This window comes from Ipomoea nil, unplaced genomic scaffold (genome assembly GCF_001879475.1).
Source record: "Ipomoea nil cultivar Tokyo-kokei standard unplaced genomic scaffold, Asagao_1.1 scaffold3384, whole genome shotgun sequence".
Classification (NCBI taxonomy): domain Eukaryota; kingdom Viridiplantae; phylum Streptophyta; class Magnoliopsida; order Solanales; family Convolvulaceae; genus Ipomoea; species Ipomoea nil.
This window is the reverse complement of record NW_017619812.1, coordinates 223,353-242,693: the sequence shown is the minus strand read 5'-3', so window position 1 is coordinate 242,693 and position 19,341 is coordinate 223,353.

Below are 19,341 nucleotides of genomic sequence, written 5' to 3'. Positions count from 1 at the left end.
TAGACGCTTGATTTAGATGAAATAAATGCACAGTTTAAAAAAAAAAAAAAAAAAAAAAAAAAAGTCGAATCCTTTTTTTTTTTTTTTTTTTTTTTTTACGCTGGCCTTCTCGACTACAGCTTTCGCTACTCTCTTAACCACAAAGTCACCAAAAAACAGTGAACTCGGGTAGTATCCCCTATGGACTCCATAACCATCACTACAACAAACTGACTATTTAGCGACATATACTTAGCGGCGGTTATACATAACCGCCTCTATATGACTATTTTGTGACGGTTTAGAAACCGCCGCTAATTTAATATAAGAAACCTAAATAACTAATTGTTAGCAAAAATAGAAATCTAAATAATTAATTTTTAGCGTCAATTACTTGCGGCGGTTCATCATAACCGCCGCTAAAATATTTTTTTAAAAAAAGTTATTTCTAATATAGATATATATTATATTACGGAGGATATTGAGTCAGCAACATTCAAAAGCCAAAAAATCACCCTACCCATTACGCAAACCGGCACAAATTTAGAAGTAGGGCTTTTACAAAAATCAAATCTGAAATCCTGCGTCTGCTCCGACCTGTCGGCGTTTCTTCTGACCTCCACCGCACCACCAGCCCCTCTAAAGCTTCCAATGCATTGCATAGCACAAATAACAAAAACCATGCCGGGAAATAAAATATATAAACAATATCAAGTTGTTGGTCCCGAAAGGGTGGCGAGAAGTCTAGAGGGGGGCGGGGGGGGGGGGGGGGGGGGTAATTTCAACTCTAAGTAACAAGCATCAACAAGATAAACAACTTAGAGTGTGCAGCGGAATAGGTAGCGGTAAAGTGTTATGCTTAATTAGTGCGGTGCTCAAAGAGAGATTCTAAACATGCAACACGTTAGAAACATTTGATATGGTTCAAAGATGATATACGTAAAGTTTGGCTTGCATGCAAACGTGGGAACTATCAATCCCAGACAGATAAAGATATGCGATAAATCGTAATTGGGTTAGTTCGCAGTTAGAATAAGCATGCACAAAATATATGAGCAGTAAGTAAATAGAGAGAGAGATTTATAGTGGTTCAGAGGTGGTGTAATCCTCCTAGTCCACTCTTCTCCTTTCACTCCAAGGAGGAAATTCACTATTCTTCGATCACCCAGATACAATAGTGAATAAGTGTCCACCGACACTTCTCCGAGTGCTTCGCACAAAGCTACACTCCACCAAGGTTTTTCGCAAGCTCCTCTTGTTACTCCGCCTTCCCGAGTACTTCGCACCAAGCTGTACTCCTACACCACGAGAACTACGCACAAAGCTACGCTCTCACAGGGTTTTCACAAGCTCCCCTTGTTACTCTGCCCTTTACACCGAGTGCTACGCACAAAGCTACACTCAACCAGGGTTTTTCACTCTCTCTAGTTACTCTGCCCTCTTTCTACACTCAGTAGAGAAATCTACAAAGTAATAAAATTTTTCTCTCACTCAGACTTGAATTTAATCGTGTATAGCTCAATATATTGCTTCTTGGCTGATTTGAATATTGCTTGCTTTTTCTCTTACTTGTATATCTTTTAATCGATCAGCCGTATTCAAGTCGTGCTTGTCTTCAAGTCTGCTTGGGCAATTTATAGCCAATGAAAAGCTATTTGCCCGTTGATCAACTTTCGATCTCGATCGTCCATTTTGAATTGTAGTTGATCAAATAATATTGTCAACTTGATCTGAAATATTAGGTAGAAGTCTTTTCTCCTTTTGTCAGATGATTTGAATATTTTGCCCGTTGCCGTGTCTTGAATTTTGTAGCCTCCAAAATTTGAATAAGTTCGGCGCGGCAATCTTGATATTTCTTGTCCTTCATAAATGCTCTGACATGTCAAGTTGATCAAATATTTTATCTGCTGATTCTTGCTTGAGTATGAAACAATTTCTTTGTGAATCAGCCTTCTTCGAGCGTCTCCGGTTCCACCGTAAAAAGTTGATGTTCAGATGAAAATATATCAGATATTTTCTCCTTCATGATCCTTGTAAAACAATATATTGGAACCTCTGTAGAAACTTCACAGTTGTTCATGGTGAAATGCTCTGTTTCGATTTTATGCTTGGTCCACCATACTGGGTGTGTTTCTTCATCTGGTGCATGGCTCTTGTGAGACTTGTGCATTCACCTTGGTTAGTCTCCATTTTACTTAGTCTCCAGGCCACTTAGTCTCCAAGTAGGTTAGTCTCCCAAGCTAGTCTCCCTCTTGGTTAGTCTCCCAGCTAGTCTCTCAGCTAGTCTCCAATTTAGCTAGTTAGTCTCCCAGCTAGTCTCCAATTTAGCTAGTTAGTCTCCCAGCTAGTCTCCAATTTAGCTAGTTAGTCTCCCAGCTAGTCTCCAATTTAGCTAGTTAGTCTCCCAGCTAGTCTCCAAGCTAGTCTCCTTGCTAGTTAGTCGACTAGCCAATTGACGGGTTTAACAAAAATTGAGACTTAGAGATTTTTCAATTTGGACAACCTAAACGTATATTTGAGACTTTGATCGTGGGGTTGTCATTTTTCTTTTTAGCTTGAATTTTTCTTCCCCCTAAATTTTATATTCTCATATGATACGTGTTACAATATTAATTCTAAGTCCAAATTAAAATCTTGTAACATACTAAACACAAATAAATAAAATAACTAAGACACACTAGATAAGTATGGTACGAAATTTTGTCATGCATTTTCAACCCATTTTAGCTTAGCATAGATAACGTACCAAAAGAGATAATGTGCTAGCTAAATATCATGTACACCAAAAATATGGAATTTGTCAAACAAATTTTACCTTTCTCTTAATTTAGCATTGATGTGAGCCCTCAATTTCTTGAAGTCCTTCTCGAGGCCCTTGTGTTGAAAAGGTGTTGCTACTTGTCCGGTCACGTATAGTTACCGTAAGCTTCTCTTATGTTGTCTCCTTTCAACACACATGCTTCGTGCCAAAAGATGCACTCATCGAACGCACGGCCATCGCTCATTTGTTCACTCCGATGTCCGAACTCGGTTTGAAGCTCTTGCAATTTTTGTATCCTTGTAGCAATAGGCTTCGGCATTGGTGCATTTGGCGTGGGTGGCAACACATCATGAGGGGTTGAGCTTGAGCTATGGTAAGTACCTCTAAGATAATCTATCATGCTCCCTCGGCTTCTAGGTGTTGTTGACGGTCGAACAAGTTCCACCAATGGTCCTCCTCTTGGTCGTGGAGCTCTCGGTTGTGATGATGCATATGCATATGCTTGTGGTACAAAATGACTTGCCAATCCTTCCCCCTTTTCGGCAGCATTAATAAACCTTTGAAAGGTGTCCGAGGAAGTATTTTGCTTAACACGAACATTTTCAAGAAGGTCCATTGTGATGTGGGATTGTTGTAGAACTCCCTTCATTTGTTGCTCCAATAGCTTGAGCCGTGAGGTTGTTTCGGACCCAAGCTTTCCCATTTCAACAAACAATTTTATCACTTCATTCTTCAATTCCTCCTTTGCCGTATCAATCTCATTTTTCAATAGGCCTTGCCTATTGAACAATTGCACAACACGGTCCACCATGTCTTTGTGATAGCCATCAAGCTTGTTGTCCATTGCATCCATCTTGGTGTTTAATCCTCCTGTGGGCTCTTGCAGAATTACCTTGACATCCCCAACAATCTCCTCCCGTAAGGATTGAACATTGAACAGTGTTTCGGCTTGCATGTATTGAGGGTGTTGGATTCGGTAATGTGTGAGTAAAATCATCTTGAGGAGTAGTAAGCATTGTCTCGGCAAGATTTGGTTCGGCCTCCTCGTTGTTGTAACAAAGCATCAAGGTGGTATGATTCCTTGGGTGATCTTGATCATAAAACTCACAAGTAGTTGGCAAGGTAGGCAAATTTCGTGCTTCATCCAAATTCAAAGAGATTTGTTGGCTTGGTGCACTCTCATTATCATGAATAGATCCCGTAATCTCCGTTGCAGGATGGGGAAAGCAAGACTCATAGCTTAAGTTCTCATCCCCAACAGTGACAGGATACGGGTCTATCTCCGGCAAGCCTCCATCATCAATCCGTGCCATAAATCCCTCTCCGGGTGCTCTTCGAGTATCCTCTATTGAGTTGATAGTTGCCCGGCGAATTTCATTAGGATCAAACTCTCCAATCGGCACTTCCGATGCGGCTTCAACAACAACATTTTTCTCAGTTCTTTTCCTTCTTGCAAGCTTTGTCAAGAAACAAGAATTAATTACCGATAGACGGGTGGCTCGGGCAAGATCACGTGTGCCTAGCCAACTCAAGACTAGTTCCTCTCTTTCCAAAGTATTTGGCCCTATTGTTTCGGCCAACCTATTGTGATCTCCAGACCTCCAAGCTCTCCAAGTTAGTGCACGCTCATATTCCTCCAAAAGTACATTGTCCGCCCCAATTGTTGGTATGTTCTCAACACTTCCAACCTCAACTTGGTCACACTCAACTGCATCAACCTCCAATCTAGTTGCTCCTTCAACTATTCCGTAACTGTCCATGATAAGGGGATTCGGGTTTGGGAAGGGTAAGGGTCTTGTGGTTATTGGGTGGCTTGATTGTTCTTCATTGGATCGAATTACAGGGGTGTTTGATCCTTCATTACTAGGCTCTCGAATAAATGGTCTAAGGGCTAGGGAGGGATTTGAGAGTTTCCTTTTTCGGGTGGGTTTTGGTATTGTGGGTACGGTGGGATTTTTGGGTTCGGTTGTGTTTGGCCGAAAGAGGTAATTGTGGTTTGTGATATGTTTGGCTTTGGATAAGGTCACATTTTTTGTCCTCAAAATTTCACCAATTGCAAAGCCATAGCCGATTTCCTGTTGAAACCAACCATCTACCAAAGGTTTAGCCTTCTTCAAGGATTTACACAATCTCCAAAATACAAATGCACCCCAATCAACACAAACATTGTTCAAAATAATATCCATTATTAACAATTTATCTCCCGACAACTTGTCACGGCAATGGTACCTAGACTCAACACACTTTTGTATAATATCCAACAAGAGTCCGTAGTCCTTCTTCAAATCCTTTTTATTGCCGTTTATCCTAGGAGCTAGCGGTTCGTTTGCATCGCGTACCTCGGCCCAAGTGGCATTAATATCAAACACATGATTTTCTAGCCGCAAATTTGTTTCAACAAGATTGAAAATCCTCCGAAAATCATCGATTTTTATTTCTACATCAACTCCTTTGACCATAGAAATAATTGAACCATTTTCAACTCTAGCATTCATATATAACTCTCACCTCATCTCTATAGAAACCAACATATCTAAAGGTGCAAAAATTTAACAACGCGCAAGATTCAAGAGAGTTGATAATTTTTACCCCAATAGTTTTGTCCTCCACTTGTTTGTTGAAGTCAGTGATGTCGAGTATCATTCCACTAAGTATACGGCTAGACTTCCTTGTCCCTCCGGTAGTGATTGTCTCCATCTCCACTTGATCAACCTCCATTTGAGTAGAACTTGAGTTTAGGAATTTTTGGTGAATTTTAGGCTATTTCGGCGGTGATGTCCGAAAATGGGTGAGGGGTATGGGTATTTGGATTTAGAGGATATTTGGGTAAGATTTTGGGTTTGAATGATGGGTTTTTATGTGTAGAAGGGTTTTGTGTAAAAGATTTAGGATGGGTATAGAAGCATTAGAGGATTTGAACTCTTTCTTCTTCGAATTTCCGGCCGGCGAGTGTTGGAGAAGAAGAAGTGATTTCACTTTTTGGGTTTCTCTCTTCTACCCATTAGAATTGAGGGAAATCCCTTGTGAAATTACTCCTTTGCCCTCTAGTGGATGGAGAGACAGTATTGATCTCCTTGAGGATAAATTCGACCTTCCACATGATTTAAATTTGCCAGCTCAGATTTAAATACTCCATTTGTGAGTACATGGCGCCAAAAATTGTGCTTCAAATAACCGCCAACCTGGAGCAAATCAGATAAAAAAATCTTGAAAATAATCTGTTAGAGCAATAAATATATTCCAGATAAATATTATCATCTCGATTTCATATTTCAATAAAGCTGATATATTTTCTGAAATGAAATCTGATAAAAAAAAAATTGGACTGACAGATACCTAATATTCTGAAAGGCTTCAAGTTCCAAACACATTTAAAACATTTGACTTTCTATATATGGGCCTAACCTTTTTGACATTTGATACTATAAATTCGGGTAAGCAATCATCAGAAAATATTTCTTTATACATAAACCCAATTGACATGCAAATTTCTAAATTCCCGCAAAACATATGCTTTATCAACCCAACTGAGATTTGTTCCCCCTTAATTGTATACTAAGCTCAAATTAATTTAATTAAACACATTTAGCAAATAAATTACACAAATCAATTATGCTAAAACGTGACAAAATAAATTGATACATATATCACATTAATAAATTACAAACACATGTACGCAAATTTCGTAAGATAAAATTTTAACACATTTAGAAACATATAAATTTTACGAAAACATGTACACAACCAAACATATATCACACGTACATATAAAATTAAATTAAGGCACATAGATCACATAAATTACATGCAACATGCACAGTGCGAACATATTATCAAAAATAAAGAGTTTAGAAATTGCTTAGCTCATTTCGATCATTCCCATTTCATGCCTTAGAGTAGCAAAACGAGATTCACACAACGGCTTTGTGAGAATGTCGGCAATTTGATTTTCCGTGGGAACGTGATCGATTTTTAAATCTTTCTTTTCGACGTGGTCTCGGATAAAATGGTGTCGAACGTCAATATGCTTGGTTCGCGAATGAAGCACCGGATTTTGGGTTATGGCGATTGCACTAGTATTATCGCATAGAACGCTAACATTTTCGCACTTAATCCCATAGTCCAATAGTTGTTGCTTCATCCACAAGATTTGTGCACAACAACTCCCAGTTGCAATATATTCGGCTTCGGCAGTGCTCGTAGCTATGGAGTTTTGCTTTTTGCTGAACCAAGAAACCAATCTTCCCCCTAAGAACTGGCATGTTCCTGAGGTACTTTTTCGGTCTATTTTACAACCTGCAAAATCTGCATCTGAATAACTAGTTAGGGTAGAATCTCCTTCTTTGGGATACCATAATCCCACATTGATTGTTCCTTTGAGATATCGAATTATCTTCTTGGTTGCAATCAAATGACTTTCTTTAGGCTTAGATTGGAATCTTGCGCATACGCCAACCGAGTAGGATATGTCTGGTCTGCTTGCGGTTAAGTATAGCAATGATCCAATCATCCCTCGATACATCGTTTGGTCGACGCCTTTTCCTTCATCATCTTTATCCAATTTTTGAGATGTACTCATGGGAATTTTGACTGAGGATTTTCCATCTACGCCAAATTTCTTGATAAGATCTCTTGTGTACTTGGCTTGATTTATGAAAATTCCTTCTTCAAGTTGCTTGACTTGCAATCCCAAAAAGTAATTTAATTCTCCCATCATACTCATCTCGAACCTGTTTTGCATGAGCTTAGAAAATTTCTCACATAAAGATTTATCAGTACTTCCAAAAATAATGTCATCAACATAAATTTGTACTAATAAAATGTGATTATTTTCTTGAATTCTAAAGAGGGTTTTATCGACTAGACCTTTGGTGAATCCACAACAAATTAAGAACATCGACAAGGTGTCGTACCAAGCTCGCGGAGCTTGTTTTAACCCATACAATGCCTTCTTTAATTTGTAGACTTGATCACCAACGTCTTTTACCTCAAAACTTGTTCGACGTAAACTTCTTCTTCAAGTAGTCCATTAAGAAATGCGTTCTTTACATCCATTTGATATACAATGAAATTCTTGTGCGCTGCATATGCTAGGAATATCCGGATTGCTTCGAGTCGTGCGACGAGGGCGAATGTCTCATCAAAATCAATGCCTTCTTCTTGTGAATACCCCTTCGCAACTAATCTTGCTTTATTCCTAACAATGACGCCGTCCTCATTTGCTTTGTTCCTAAAGACCCATTTAGTGCCAATTACATTTTGGTGCGTTGGTCTTGGAACAAGTTTCCATACGTCGTTGCGCTTGAATTGATCTAGTTCTTCTTGCATGGCATCTATCCAACTTGGATCGGCTAAGGCTTCGTTAATTTCTTTTGGCTCCAGTTGTGATAGAAAGCATGAGAACATTGCATCCGTTGTTGATACATCTTGTTGTTGGTTCCTAGTAGATGACCGTGTCTTTACTCCGTCCCTCGGATTTCCGATGACTAAGTCATGTGTGTGACTTCTTAGCCATTTTCGATTTGGTTGGAAACTTGTTGGATTCTCAGAGTTTCCTTCTTGTTGGAATACTTGTTGTGATTCCACTTGTTGTGAATTGTTGACGGGTGCATCTTCGGGTTCATCTACTGGAATTTCTTCAGTTGGAATTCCGGGTGCATCTTCGGGTTCATCTACTGGAATTTCTTCAATTGGAATTTCGGGTGCAATTTCGGTTGTAGGTGTGCGTGATATTTCGGGTATCATGTTGGATATTGCTTCAATTTGGTGAGTACCCATATCACTTGATTCTTCTACTTCCTGCAACACATTATCTTCCAACATATCATTAGAAATAATTGAATCACGATTACCTTCACTATTTTTGCCATTAGTGTCGTGATTTTCATCGAACACAACGTGAATTGATTCTTCTAACACCATTGCTGATTTATTGAATATTCTATATGCCTTGCTGGTAGATGAATATCCCAAGAATGTTCCTTCGTCCGCTCGCTCGTCAAAAGTCTTTAATTGAGACTTTCCATTAACAAGTACAAAACATTTACAACCAAATGTATGAAAATAGGTGAGATTGGGTTTTCTCCCTTTCCATAATTCATATGGTGTTTTGTTATAGGACTTGTGGATTAGACTGCGATTTTGAGTATAGCACGCCGTGTTGATTGCTTCTGCCCAAAATCTCTTTGGTAATCCGGCGGCTGATATCATGACTCGTGCGGCTTCCTTGAGTGTTCGATTTCTTCTTTCAGCTACGCCATTTTGTTGCGGCGTTCGTGCGGCAGATAATTGATGTAATATTCATTGTGAATTGCAGTACGATTGAATTACTCTGTTCACGAACTCTATTCCTCGATCGGTTCGTATTGTTGCAATCTTCATGTCTTTTTCGACTTGTAGTAGCTTCAATAGCTCTGGAAACTTTGATAAGACTTCATCCTTTTTCTTGATGAATATTGTCCATGTGTACCTGGAAAAATCATCAACAACAACCAAAGTATATTTCTTACCACTTCTACTTACTGGGTCTACTGGACCAAATAAATCCATGTGCAGTAGACTTAAGGGTCTTGATGTTGACTCTTGAGCTTTGACTTTGAATGATGTTTTGATTTGTTTTCCTTTCTGGCATGTGTCACAAATTTGATCTTTCTTGAACACAATATTAGGTAGTCCTTCGACTAGTTTATTTCTGGCAAGCTTGTTGATGGTTTTGAAATTCAAATGATTTAGCCTTCTGTGCCATTCCCAACTAGCTTCATTCGAATTATTTGCCATCAAGCATACGGATTCCTTTGTTGTACTCCAATCTACAACATACATATTTTTCTTTCTTGATTCGGCGAGTACGACTTCATTTGTAGATTCGTCTTTGACTTGACATTTTCCTTTGTAAAATTCTACGAGATATCCTTTGTCGCAAAATTGACTTGTACTAAACAAGTTGAATTTTAATCCTTCGACATAAGATACGTCATCAATTCGTAGACCATTTTTCACAATTGCGCCGGTTCCTTTTGTCATTCCATATCGATCGTTTCCACCGAACACTACTTTTGGTCCTTCGATACTTTTGAACTCAACTAGACTAGCTTTATTGCCAGTCATATGTCGAGAGCATCCGCTATCGAAATACCAAACTTCCTGCAAGAAAGATTAATTACTTTTAGGTACCCATACTTGATTGGGTCCTTTAGTGTTAGTAATTTTTGACATCCAAATCCACCTAGATCCCACTGATCCAAGAGTAGGTGATTTGTAACCATTAAAGACTCTATAATCATAACGCACTTGCGAATAATGCTTTGGTGCGGGTTGGGAAGCAGATAGTTGCTTGATCCTATGAAAAAGAGCAAATCTGGACTTGGTCCATGGTTTGTCTTCAAGCGAACCAATCCTGTTCTGAGGGATATAATCTCCCAGCCCCAATTCTCGGAATTCTTCCCATATTCCTATGAGGTTTTGTTGCACTAGACTCGTTGGCTCTCTTTTGAGATACAAATTTTTGCCTTTTAAAATTTTGTTGCCTATCCGAGATATTAATTTTTGGATTCGGTCTTGCAACATTTTTCTGGGCATTTATTTGATTACCAATTCTTGTCTCATTGTGCTATACTGACTTTTCACAAATTTTACGACTGGAACTTTATTAATTAAAGTAGTAGTAGAATTAGTCAGTTTCACAGGGTTTTGAGAACATGATGGATCGTAGCCTAGTCCAGCTTTATCTCCAGCGGGTTTTTGCATGTTTACCATTTTATCCATTATTTTGGATGAATTTGTAAATGATGCGATTACTTCCCGAAGGTTATGTTCTCGAACCTCTCTAGCTTTGCACTCCTCTTGGAGTCGAACATTTTCGGCTTTCAAGTTACTCATTTCATTTAGAGCATTTTGCAATTTTTGTGCCATTTCTTCCTTTTCAAGGATTAACGTATTATTGCGCTCTTTGATTTGAGTATGAGTGGCCATGACTTTTTGACAATCTTCCATAAGACTTTGAAAAGATTCTTGAGTCTCGAAAGAGGTGTCAACGGAACTAAAAGAACTAAAAGAGCTAGAAGATACCTCTTCATCGATTTCACGCGCCATCAAGCATTCCTCATGTTCGGATGTTTTGCCTATTAGGCATAGTAGCGCCGTATCTTCTTGTGATGAATCACTCTCGTCGCTAGATGATTCTTCGGATTCACTTGCTTCTAGCGGATCGCTTATTAGTGCCTTCCGTTTGCCCTTTTTGAATTTCTTCTCTTTGGATTTGTATTCCACCTGTGGAGAATTAGAAGTGTTCGAATTTTTGTCCACCTTGGGGTCAGGGCCGGTCCAAACATTTTATAGGCCCGGGGCGAAATTTAAAAAAAGGCCCCTATATATCCTACACCACGGCGCGCGTTGCACTATGCGCCCAGATGCAAAACGACGTCATTTTAATTTTAATTTTTTTTTTTAAATTTCCCGCCCCAGTGAATGGCAGTAGTTTTTTCTTTAAAAAAAAAACCTGATGTTCAAGAATGTACATAATGTTATACTAGAATACACATAATTGTATACATGAATGTACATAATTATATAACAAAATATACATACACTTTTTAAAATATAATACACAATCTAAAATAATACATAATAAACATAAACTTTTAACATAATACACATCAACTATTAACATAATACGCACAAATTTTCTGATTCGGATGTACATAATTGTATAAAAAGAATGTACATAATTGTATAAAAAATGTACATAACTGTATGAACCAATACACATAACTGTATGAACAAATACACTTAACTGTGTGAACAAATACACATAATCCCAGCAACTTCCTACCGCGCCTCCCAAAACGACCCCAAAACGACGTCGTTTTGGGAGGCGCGCGGCGCACAGTGCTATGTGCGCCGTGGTGTAGGGTATAACGATTGAACTAAAATCAATATATTTTCAATATTATTCTCATTTGATAAATTATCATGTTTGTCCAAAGGACTATTATTTTCAATATGATCTTGATTACTCAAATTTTCATTAGCTTGTTCAAGATTATCCATGTTTGGTTTCTCTAAATTTTCATTAGATTGTTCAAGATTATCCATGTTTGGTCTCTCTAAATTTTAATTAGAGGATCCAACTGTTTTAACAAATTTATTCATAGATCCTCTTTGTGAATTTATTAACTGCTCATTTTTTTTCTTCTTTTTTTTTTTTCTCTTTTCACTTCCAGATAAATGTTTATTAGGCAACGTTGTAAAAAAAATTATTATAAATAAAACTGATCTTAAAAAAAAAAAAAAAAAAAAAAAAAAAAAAGAACAAAAACACCTGGCACTTATGAACCAGTTAATCAAAAATCTTTATTTCTACCAACGACGGGTAAACATGTGCCTTCAATCCCTGCATAAATAAATGAAATTATAACATAGGTCAATTAATTCGGAGTAAATACCCATTAATATTTTGACATCAACAGGAGCAATCCACAAAGATTAAAATGAGACAATTTTATGTATACCCAATTAACCATATATAGTTATGCGGATATGCTTGATCACATATATCAGTTTGAGAAGGAATAGATATCAGTTCAGCTTAAACTTACAAATTACAATTACATTGTAAGTAGGAATCCTAATTCCTAATAATTTGTAGTTTTCAATTCCGCAAATCACAAATCGTAGTTTTAATTAGATTTATGGACTTCTAATAACTCCATGCATTTTTACCGTTGAGAGCCTGAGAGGAATTGAACGGTTGCCACGATCGGTTGCGACTGCCGATTTGCGAGTCTCTTTTCTTCGGTTCTTCCTGAATCTTCCATCTTTTCGACTTCAGAAGTCATCAAGTTAAAAGTAATTAAATAGTTTTTTCTAATATATCATAAGTAATATATATTATATATAAAATATATTATAGCTATGGGCCCCCTCTAGAGATGGGCCCGGGGCAGGGGCCCAGCCTGCCCTTGCCCCAAGGCCGGCCCTGCTTGGGGTGTGGACATTCGGCCATGAAATGTCCAGGCTTTCTACAATTGTAACACACATTTGTGTTATCTTCGACCGGTTCCCTTCTTGATCTTCTATTCTCTCGAAAAGAATTTCCTTGTGGTGATCCTTTGTTCTTTCGCATGAACTTCTTGAATTTCCTAACAAATAGGGAAAATTGTTCGTCAGATAAAAAATCATTATTTACTACTGACCTTGATGAGGATGGTTGTTCGGCCATCAGTGCGGATGTTCGTTCATCACGTTCTTCTTCGACTCGTGTCTTCATTTCGAACTCATACGCCTTAAGATCACTAAAGAGTTTATCCGTAGATAATGTCATTAGATCTCTATGATCGCGCATTGCGGTCACCTTCATATCCCAACTTGTAGGCAATGATGGAGGTAGCCTGGGGGCAGTGGGGGCAGCTGCCCCCACTGCCCAAAATCATACAGCCCCAAAACGACGTCGTTTTGGGGCTGTAATATATATAATAATTTTTTATTTATTTTTCTTATTCCTTCGGGCTTCAGTCATTCACGCGCAAAGCTCCTTTTCATGCGTCTCTCTCTACCGGTCTGGCGGTCTACGTCGCTGCCTCGATCCAGCGGAGTCGCCGCTTCCTACCGGCATCACCGCCTGTCCTCGGCCCCTCGCAGAGTCGCAGTTCTGTCACCGTCTCAGGTCTACTCTCATTCTTAGGTTTGAATATTGCCCTAATTTCTCTAATTTCCCTAAATCCTCTAATTTTAGTTTAATAAATTTAATGTATGTCAGCCCTGTCAGGTATGTGCTTTGTTAGTTTGTTAATTGTTAATACTTGAATTAGTTTAATACATGAATTTGTTTAGGGAAATTACTCAAATTAGGGCAAAAATAAGAACCTGACTTCAGGTTCTTATTTTTGCCCTAATTTGTCTAATTTCCCAAATTACTCTAATTTTATTTTGATCAATTTAATGTATGTGCTTTGTTGAATACATGAATATAGAATACATGAATTTGTTCATCAAATTATGAATTATCAATTATGATTATGAATGTGAATTGTGAGTTGCCGGCCATGAGTTTAGTGACTAGTGAGGCAGTGAATGGTAGAATTTCTATTAGTTTTGAATATATAATTCAATTGATTATTTGATTTATGAATTATGATGAATTTCTATTAGTTTTGAATACATGATTTTAGACTTTTCCTAATTTTGTGAATTGTAAGGCAGTGAGGGTTGTGAGGCAGTGAACATGCAGTGAATACATGAGTAATGAGTTTATCAGTTTACAGTTTAGTGGAGGCAGTGAAATGGTTTTAGACTTTTTCTAATTTTATATTTGCCCTAATTTTCCTAAATCTTATTTTATTGATTCAGTTATGGAAAAAATTTTCAAAAGAAAATCAACTTTTGGGGAAGGGTTTTTGATCAAGTTTCAAATGAAGCAATTCTACAGCGATTTCAAAAGATGAGAGAACGTTGAGGAGTATTATCCCGTAGTTCATCATAAACTTTGTTTTGTAATTTATAATGCATTTTGTATTTTAACAATCATATTAATATTTGATATTTTGTATTTGAACGAACTTATTTTACCTTTGCTTCTTCGCCCCCCCTCACTAGAAATCCTGGCTCCGTCCCTGCTTGTAGGTAGTCCGCGTAACACTTTGAGCGATATTTCTTTCTGGGTAATGGTTTTTCCCAGATCCGTGATTTCTCCAAGAATTTTGATCAATCGAGCTTCCATGTCGGTGATGCTTTCGTTCGGTAGCATTTTGAAATCTTCGAACCTCTTCATGGCAATGGTTAGTTTGTTATCCTTTTCTTGTTCATCGCCTTCACCGATACCGATAAGTGTATCCCATATTTCTTTTGCTGTGGTGCACTTTCGAATCTTTGGGAATATGGTGTCATCGATCGCTTTGAACAAAATATCTTTGGCAATGTTGTCCAAATTATTTCGCCCCCTATCATCACTTGTCCACTCCATTCTTGGCTTTGGAATATATTTTGGAGCATCTGGAGTTAGTGCGGCGGCAATGTTAACTTCCATAATTTGGATGAGACCATTTGTGATGACTTCCCACATTTCGTCATTTAAAGCAGATAAGTGCACCTGCATTCGAATTTTCCAATCATCAAATTTGTTAAGTGAGAAAAGTAAATTTTGAGCGAGAACCATATCTCTCTTCATCTTGAAGATTTTGAGATCTATCTAGCAGTCAAAATTGACTCAAATAGTCAACTGCTTTGATACCACTTGTTGGTCCCGAAAGGGTGGCGAGAAGTCTAGAGGGGGGGGGGGGGGGTGAATAGACTTCTCTAACTTTTCAACTTCTTTTTCAAAACACACAAGGCAAATAACACTTTGGTAATTTCAACTCTAAGTAACAAGCATCAACAAGATAAACAACTTAGAGTGTGCAGCGGAATAAGTAGCGGTAAAGTGTTATGCTTAATTAGTGTGGTGCTCAAAGAGAGATTCTAAACATGCAACACGTTAGAAACACTTGATATGATTCAAAGATGATATACGTAAAGTTTGGCTTGCATGCAAACGTGGGAACAAAATGATATACCTGTTCCACAACTAATCCCTTCGTGGATTTTCTTCTCCAACACAAATTCAAGTCCAAAACATGCCAAATCTCACCAAATACAACAAAATGACTTGAACCATGGAAAATGCCAAGCAATGGCACAAAGGAACCCTAAACACAAGCTCTAGATATGCAATATCACAAGATAAATGCATAAACCCTCACATTTCATAGCAAAACACAAGTAGAATCCAAGAAATCACATATAGGTAAGCAAAATAGGTTTTGTAGAGCATGGGTTACCTCTTGTAGACCAAAATACTTCACTTTACACCACAACAAGCTCCCCACAAAACTCACTTCTCAAACCCACTTCAAGATCAAACCAAAAGATCATAAAGATCCTACCTTTAAGAAAAAGACAACTAAGATAGAACCAAAAAGACTAGACAAGCTTAGATCTTACCCTCCTAGATGCCCAAATAGGTGAAAGGTTGAATCTTGGAAGCAAAACTTGGAATCTTGACAAGGGTCTCAACTTGGCTTGAAGAATAAGCTACTCTTCTTTTCTAGAGAGAAGATGGAGATATTTTCTAAGGATTGTAAGGAATGAAATGAAGAAGTCTTCTAGGTTTAGGTTACAATACTAACTCTTGATGAAAAGACAAGGATACCCTTACTAAGCTTTTAGAAAGTGTAAGGAACATTGGAACTCCTCTCAAAGCACAAGGTACAACACAACTTAAAGATTGACTAGTCAAATTCTAGTCCTTGAGTATTAAAAATCAGGATTTTAGGAATCAATTCCTCAAAAGAATTAGAATTAATTACTCAATTAATTCATGGATTGAAATGTGGATTTTTGGGGTGTCACATCCTCTCCCCCTTCAAAGAAGCTTCGTCCCCGAAGCTTGGGAACGACGAATTAGAAACAAACGGTGGAAGGAAACAACATTGTGACAAGAAGTTCAAGAATAACTCTTTTGGTCAAAAATTCCCAAAAGGTCTCACAAGGATTCCAAAGCAAAGAAGAAGGCATTTGGAATTCAAGGATTGGTCAAGAGCAAAACAAACGGATAGATTGAGCATCACAAACTCTAACCTCAACACAACCACCAACTTCTAGACAACAAACAAGAACCAAACAACTAACTCCAAACGCCAACTTACTAAGCTAGCTAAACAACAAAACAACAAGCAAAACAAACAAGCACGCAAAGCAAACAACAACCTAACACTAAGCTAACAACGGCTAAGAAGAAAACAACAAAGGAACAAGGCGAACGGAACAACCACAGCACAAGCTAGAACTCTTCACTCTCCGACTCCTCGGCATCTTCAGACTCTTCCTCTTCATCTTCGTCTCTACGGCTAGAACTAGCTTCAAACTGATCCAACCTCTGATGCACTGCGACAAACTGCGCCTTCACAAACGCGAAACCCTCGGCGATCATGCTGTTTTGCTGACGAAGCAAGGTGACAACGCGCTCCTCATGCGCCCTGGCATCATGCCCTCTCTTCGTGCGAGCTTCACTCCTTCTCCGATTTTCCTCACTGTCTGAATCACTTTCTTCAGCTTCGGTGGCCTCTGGTGCTTCTACTTCCTCTTCAACTTCTTCGTCAACGCCCAAACTCTGGACTGCGAGGCTCAACTTCCCGGCAGGGATTCCAAGCTCGGCAGCTAACTCTGCCCGCTCATCAGGTGCTTTCCTTGCAACCTCTTCGAGCGTGATGTACTCACCATCAACCAACTGGAACAGATTACAACTCCGGAGATTGGCGGCATCTAACACCATCTTTCCCACAGCCTTCGAGAGACAACCATCCACACTAACACCCTTCTTAACCAAGATCCAGCTCAGCACCATCCCATAAGGCAAACTCTTCCGATTGTGATCCCGGCAAAACACCATGTGTTGCAACATCAAAGCAGGCAGGTTGAACTTAACCATGTTCTTCAGACAGAAAGCAAAGGTGCACTCCAACTTACCCAACAAACTGATCTTGTTGTTATTAGGCAACAAACAATCTGACACCAACATCACCAAGATCTTTTGCTCAGCAGACAATCACTTCTTTTCCGGCCTAGAGGCTTGAGTGAAACCACTCGTACGGCCTAGCAAGTAGCTCAAATAGTCACGGTACCCCATGGTATCCGTACTAATCCAAGAAGGGCCACTGTACTGAGCTACACCAGTAGCAGACAAACTCAACAACTGAGCCAACCTCTTCTCAGAAAGCACAACTTTCACACCTCTCACCTTAGAGGTGATCTCAAGCCTTTCTCCTTCCTTCGTCACAACCATGTGACGGTAAAACTCTTTCACCAAACTCGGGTAAGTTTCGGCCCTTATGGCGAGAAACCCATCCAACAAACCTTGAAACTTAAGCAAATCCAACAAGGAACTTGAAAAAGATTCTGGATCAAAAGCTTTACCTTCAAGCACAAGGTAGTGGGCATCCACCCACTCCGCTTTCCTAGCCAAACTTGACCTTCTAGGCATGGTAGGAGATGATTCAAAGCTCAACAAACAAAGCCCACAACTTCTACTTCACACCCACACTACTTCTCACTCTCTCGAGCTCTCTCTCTCTCTCTCGCGCGCACTGCTTTCGGCGACACGGCACAGCAGATCGGCGACGGCGGTGGTGGCTCCGGCGGTGGTGGGGCGACGGGTTGGTGGTGATGAAGCTACGGGTTGGGGATGGGGTTTAGGGTGGTTCACGGGTAGGAAGAAGGAAAAAGAAGAAGAGGAGGAAATTTTGGGGATTTAGGGATTTGGGAGAAATTGGGAAAAAGATGATTAAATTTGGGGATTTTTGGGTAAAGAGGGAAATTATGGATTAAAAGGAATTAGAATTGGGTAGGTTCCAAGAAAGATAATTAGCTCAAGTGGTTTAAAAGTTGGGTAGAAAAGAAATAGGCTAGGGTTCAAAACTCAAAGACTATAATTAAACTTTAGGCTTGATTTTTAGGATGCACAAGGAAGAATTTTGGCAAGAATTTTGCTATTTCCAAATTCAAAGAATACTTGGAAAATTTAAGAAGCTCACAAGGAATTGTTGTAAGAACAACCAAGTGTAGGGATCGAAGAATTGGGCTAAGAACAAGATATTCCAAGGATAAATGGCTACTCCGCAAAAAGATTGAGATGCCAACTAAAGAAAGCAAGATATTCCAAGGATAAATGGCTACTCCACAAAAAGATTGAGATGCCAACTAAAGAAAGCACTTAGCAAGAAAAGAGTCTATACTAAGCATCCAACGAATTACTAACAAGGAAAACATGCCAAGGATTGCCAAACAAAGACAACTTCGAAACACAAGAGAACACTCAAGGCAACAAAGAACACAACACTCTCGGGAAACAAGGATAGGCTCGCAAACAAGGGTTACCTGCTAACTCTTCCTCCACCAGACCCTTCGACTCCGCCTGCGAACGCGCCATCACGAAGACTCTTCCGGGAGGTCTAGCTCCAACAGCTCCACGAACTGGACCAGCTCCCGATGCTCCTACGGCTCCCGGGGGTGGCGGCAACGCTCTCTGGCCAGCTAACAAGGGACACTCCGCGATCTTGTGACCAGCAACTCCACAACGGAAACACCTAAACGCTTGGCCTTGACAACCTTGGCCAACGTGCAACTTCCCACATCTTCGACAAACAGCCGACTTAGCTTTATCCCGGTGCTCCATTCTGACAGGTCCTTGAGAAGAAGATGACGCAACTCTAGCCGGGAACTCGGTCGGGACTTCTTGAAGGCAGAAGGAACTCCGCTCTCAACTCTCTTCTTGGCTAGCTCAAACGAACTCTTCTGAATCTGCTGCACGCGATACAGATCCGCGGCACTCAGATACGCATCCTTGAGAGAACTTGGCCTACTCACCATCAGCGCTTTTCGTGCCTCATAATTCAGACCGGCCACGAAACGCTCAACCTTGGCAAGCTCCGTAGGCACAAGCATCCTTGAAAAGCGTGCCAGCTCCAGGAACTTCTTGTGGTACTCCACCACATATAAGGGTCCCTGCTGCAGATGAAGGAACTCATCAAACATGGCTGCGCGCACATGTGCAGGATAGAACCTTTCACGCA